The sequence below is a fragment of the Callorhinus ursinus genome, unplaced genomic scaffold (assembly GCF_003265705.2).
Source record: "Callorhinus ursinus isolate GAN/ISIS: 27379988/994484 unplaced genomic scaffold, GSC_fseal_2.0 scaffold15, whole genome shotgun sequence".
NCBI lineage: Eukaryota > Metazoa > Chordata > Mammalia > Carnivora > Otariidae > Callorhinus > Callorhinus ursinus.
In genome coordinates, this window is record NW_027397077.1 from 20,640,912 (window position 1) to 20,647,106 (window position 6,195).

Consider the following 6,195-nt stretch of genomic DNA (forward strand, 5'->3'; position numbering starts at 1 on the left):
CATAGCACTCTGCAAAAGACTATTATTTCCCAGGCTGTTCAAGTGTTGCTATATGACTGATGTCGTAGTCTGGATTATGGCTTCCAAAGATATCCAGGTCCTAGTCCCTGGAACCTGTGAATGTTCCCGTATGTGGTAAAAGACAGCAGATGTGACCGAGTTAAGGATCTTGAGATGAGGAGACTGTCCCAGATTATCCAGATGGTTCCTAAAAGGCAATCACCAGTGTTCTTATAAAATAGAGGCAGAGAAAAACTGATGCAGCCACTCTAAAAAACAGTATGGAGGCTCCTCAAAAAGTTAAAAATAGGGGCGCCTGGGTGGCTCAGTCGTTAAGCGTCTGCCTTCGGCTCAGGTCATGGTCCCGGGGTCCTGGGATCGAGCCCCACGTCGGGCTCCCTGCTCAGCGGGAAGCCTGCTTCTCCCTCTCCCACTCCCTCTGCTTGTGTTCCCTCTCTTGCTGTGTCTCCCTCTGTCAAATAAATACAATCTTTTTTTTAAAAAAAAAAGTTAAAAATAGAACTACCCTACAATCCAGCAATTGCACTGCTAGGTATTTACCCAAAGGATACAAAAATACTGATTTGAAGGAATGCATGCAACATGATGATTATAGCAGCATTATCAACAATAGCCAAATTATGGAAAGAGCCAAAATGTCCATCCACTGATGAATGGATAAAGAAGATGTGGTGGAAGATGGAATATTACTCAGCCATAAAAAAGAATGAGATCTTGACATTTGCAATGATGTGGATGGACCTAGAGAGTATTACACTAAGCGAAATAAGTCAGTCAGAGACAGACAAATACCATATGATTTCACGCATATGTGGGATTTGAGAAACAAAACAGATGAACATATGGGGGGAAAAAAAGAAAGAGAGACAAACCAGAAAAAAGACTCTTAACTATAGAGAACAAACTGAGGGTTGCTGGAGGGAGGTGGGTGGGAGATGGGTTAAATGGGAGATGGGAATTAAGGATGGCATGTGTGCTGAACGCTGGGTATATTGTATGTAAGTGATGAATCACTAATTTCTACACCTGAAACTAATATTACACTGTATGTTAAGTAACTAACATTTAAATAAAAACTTGAAAAAGAAAAATAAACAAATAAATAAAATAGAGGCAGAGGGAGCCTGCATACAGAAGAGAAGAAGGCAATGTGAGCATGCAGAGACTGGAGGGATACAGTCACAGCCGAAGAGTCACCAGAAGCTAGAAAATGAAAGGAGACTCTCCCATAGAGCCTCCAGGAGTGCAGTTGTGTGGACACCTCCATTTCAGCCAGTGAAACTAAAAACTGTGAGAGTATAATTTTCAGTGGTTTTGAGCTACTAAATTTGTAGTAATGTGTTATAGCAGCCATAGGTAACTAATATAATTGAGTTCTGGCAAATAAAATATGAGCGGAAATGGAGGTGTCCAGCTTCTAGCTCATGTCCTTTAAGGGAAAGATGCTTCCCTCCTTTCTCCCTCTCTCTTCTGTCTAGCAGGCTGCAGTGCCAATGTGCTGATGAGCCATCTTGGGCTACCAACCATTATGTGAATAAAGAGAACATGGGAGGATGGTAGAACAACAAGATAGAAGAGCCTGGATCCCCAATATCCAGCTTGAAATCCCAATTTAACAGATAAATAAAAATTCTGTCTTTTTTAAGCCACTGTATTCTGGGATCTCTTATTACAGCTAATCTATAACCTAACAAAATTACCATTTTTGTCTGTCATGAAACTGCACTTTAAAGACTTCCAACTCCAGGGAGTGCAATTAAGTGAAGACCCAGAGACTACTGTCTGAAAGCCACCACCATGTTTGCACCCAGCCCTCACTTCCCAGGAGCTGCTCCCACCATCTGGGCATGGCAGGGAGACTAAAGCAGTTTTATTATTGGGTGACATGGGGCCCCTCTACCAGCCAGCTTTGGCTCAAGGACCCCTCAGTGGTTTTACCAAAGCTCCTGAGACAGCACAGCAATCTAAGATGTTGAGTTCAATCAAACTCCCTTCCCCCTCACTTCACCTGGTGCAGACGGTTTGGCCGTCTGATGGTGCTCCCCATCTTAACAGTTCCTTCCCCATTCTCTCAGGTACTTCCCCTAATTAAGTCCCTGCTTGTTTAATCCCATCTGGGCAACTGCTTCTCAGACTAATACACCATCTTTTCTCAAAAGTTCAAGAACAATGAGGTCCTCTGGCCAAGTAAGAAAAAATGTGAATCTTAACAAGTAGTAAAAGCACCTTGTCATAAACGTATTTACTCAAGGTAACTGTGAAACAAAGACTTGACCATCTTATATCTTACTTTCCCCAACCAACCTCTTGATCACTGTCAAATTCTCTCCTGCCTTTGGAACTAAATGAGGAGGACAACAAAATTTTCTCCCAAGATTTGGCAAACTTGCATATTATTGACTGTTCCAAATGACTGAATGAAAAGTAAAACTCCATCAATTATCCAGTTGCTTTATTTAAATATCAAACAACTGGAGGTTGATAATAAGCAGGTTAAGAATTCAGGATGACTAAAATTTTCATTAATCTTTGGCCTGATTTAACATAGTGTAGATGCAATCCATTAGCTCTGAATTCCTGCATATTCGCATGTTTTTGTCTTGGTGTGTGCTGATCGCTTCTCCTGGATGTACAAATGTCCATACGATGTGCAGTCTGGCATAACTCCGCCACTGAGAAGTCACTGCTGTACTCTAGTTCCATCTATTGTCTGCAGCTTTAGTTATAACATATTTCTTTTTGCTTAGTATGTTTGTCTTTTGGATTGTCAGTCTTTTTATTCATGTTAGTAGTCCCATAACTATTCCTGGCATATCTGTCTTCATCACACATTTGCTGAACTGAATCAAATGTGAAAAAGCTGGGAAATGCATGCATGAATACTGCAGGACACTCATGTTTCTTCAACAGATTCTGGCACCAGAGCTGGGAACGTCCCTCCTGGAGTGGTTGTTGGAATGAGAAAATATGACATTGAGAGGATCTCAGGGAAGGAAATATCTGCTCTTGACAAAGGACTTGAACACAAAACAGAGCAGATGAAATTGAAAACCATGAGTTCTAATCCTTCCACATGTGGTATATTTACAACCATGACAACTGAGGCAAGACTTTCAGAGGCATGCCTTATTCATTGTTGGGTGCAGAGGGTGTGTGTCTGTGTGCACGCACATGCACGTATGTGTGTGTGCATGTATGTTCTTAGGGATGAGAGTTGTGCACTGCTTTTTTGTCTATTGTCAGACAAAAACCAGTTTTTCTACTGCATTTCTGAAAACAGGTTAGATACTGTCTTTTAAATGATTATAGTAGAGAACTGTTACTAACACAGCTCCCACCTAAACATGTGTTTAGGTCTCACAGGGGTTTTTTTGTTTGGTTGGTTTGTTGTTGTTTTAATTAAAATAAGACACAGTATCTGTTCACAGTGATAAGAAAATATTATTAGAAAAATAGTGAATTCTTAGAATATTGGTATATTAGTAGTATTAAACTGGGAGGTAGAAAGCATTGACTTCAATTTCTAGATCTGAATTTGCCACAAATAACAATGTAATCTAGGATTAGTCATCTAACAAAGACCTGGCAACCTTATCTATACAAATGAAAGAGCTGAAGTGTTTCAGAAACTGAAAACTGGAGATAATGGGCCAAGTGCTGCCTAAAGATGTGTTTTCTTTGGCCAGTCAGCATTTTTTTAACTAAATTAGTTGCTTGACTATAACTCAAGATATTTTGCCAGAAAGAGAAATACAATTTCTGGCTTCTTTTGAAAAATCAAAAGGTACAACCAACTTCATCTTATATTTCCATATGACAACCACTGGGTAAAGCCCATATTCCCCACGTATACCTGGCACACTTTAGTCATTTATGCTTGACTACACTTGACAGACATTGAATGTGTGACTCCTACACTCTCTGATCTGAAAGGGCCTGTCTATGAGCCTGGAATATAACTAAGAGTCTAGAAACAAACCCATATATTTATAGTCAATTGATGTTCAATAGTGTGTCAAGACAATTCAATGGGAAAATAATAGTCTTTTCAACAAATGTTCCTGGAACAACTTGATATCTACATGCAAAAGAATAAAGTTGGACTCCATCCTCACACCATACACAAAAATTAATTCAAAACCGATCACAAACCTTGATGTGAGAGATGAAAATATAAAACTACCAGAAGAAAATATAGGAGAAAATTTTCACGATCTTAGATTAGACAAGGTTGTCTTAGATATGACACCACAATCCCAAGTGACAAAGAAAAGTAGATAAATTAAAATCCATCAAAATTTTAAACCTTTTGTGCTTCCAAGGATACCATTAAGAATATGAAAAGACAACCTACAGAACGATAGAAAATATTTGCAAATCATATATTTGATAAGAGACTCAAATACGGAGTATAGAAAAAGCTGTTACAATGCAACAATAAAATAACAAATAACCCAATAAGAAAATGATGAGGGCTCTGAGTAGACATTTCTCCAAAGAAGATACACAAACGGCCAACAAGCACACGAAAAGATGCTCACCATTATTAGTCATCAGTGAAATGCAAATGAAAATCACAATGAAATATGACTTCACATACACTAAAATGTCTATCATCAAACAGACAGATGCCAACAACTGTTGGCAAAGACGTGGAGAAATTGGAATCCTCAAAGGCCATTGGTAGGAATGTAAAATTCTGTACCTGCTTTGGAAAACAGTCTGGCAGTTCACCAAAAGATTACATTTAGAGTTACTGCATGCAGCAGCAACTCCACTACTAGAGAAATGAAAATATATGTCCACACAAAAACATGCACATGAATGTTCACAGCAGCATTATTCACTATAGCTAATGTAGAAACATCCAAATGTCCATCAATCGACTAATGGATAAAGAAAATGTGGTATGTACTGGAATACTATGTGACAATAAAAAGGAATAAAGTACTGAAATATGCAGCACATGGAATAACCTTTAGAACAGTGTGCTAAGTGAAAGAAACCAGATGCCAAAAAAAAAAAAAAAGCCATAATGACATGATCCCATTTATATTAAATGTCTGGAATACGTAAATGCATAGAACAGAAAATAGATTGACGGCTGCCAGGGGTTAGGGGTAGGAGGAATAGAGAGTAACAGCTAACAATTGTGGAGTTTCTTCTGGGGGGTGACAAAAATATTGTGAAATTAGACAGTGGTGATAGTTGTACAGCTTTGTGAATATCTAAAAATTACCAAATTGTACACTTCAAAAGGATGGATTTTATGATGTATGAATTATATCTCCATTTTATTTTTTTAAAGATTTTTTTATTTATTCATTTGAGAGAGAGAGAGCACAAGCAGGGGGAGAGGCAGAGGGAGAGGGAGAAGCGGACTCCCAGCTCAGCCAGGAGCTCGACGTGGAGCTCCATCGCAGGATCTGGGATCATGACCTGAACGGAAGGCAGGTGCTCAACCATCTAAGCCACCCAGGCGTCCCTATATCTCCATTTTAAAAGTACATGAGCTTGCAGTAGGATCTAAATTTTCATCTCCATTATCCCTGTCAACATTATCAATATCATCAAATTTCCTTCCCCAGTGATAGGCTAACCAGGATCAGCAACCCACTTCACTTTAACGTGAACAAAGTGAATTATGGCTAATGTTGCAATAACTTTTACTTATGAAAGAATAAGACTTGAGCCTCTTATTTTTTTAAAAAAGGAAACTTTGAGGAAATATTTTAAAAGATTTATGTTTACCCTTCTTCTGAAGTTTAACATTTTTTTGTATTTTTTTCTCCAGTAAATATCTGAACTCTATAGGACCACATGAATATCTCTCCTTTTGTTTGCAGGCTGTTTCTAGGCAGGAAAAGACATATCCTAATAAATGACAAATTGACTCATTTAAGCTCTAACTTCCTGTTGCATAATTACCCTTAAGACTATGAACTCATGGTCTCTTTTGAATTTCAGAAAAAGCTGGGGCATCCGGAAAATGGCAGTACACATAGAGACGCATTTCAAGCCACCTTCCTCCCATTCCAAGTACTTACACATGAGAGGAAAATGGCCAGTTGTTTTGTAACAGGACTGTAAGAAAAATCAATCTCCAAATTGAAGGGCAGTATATCAGCAAGTGAATTATACCATCTCTTTAATATTCCTCCTCTTGACCAAGCA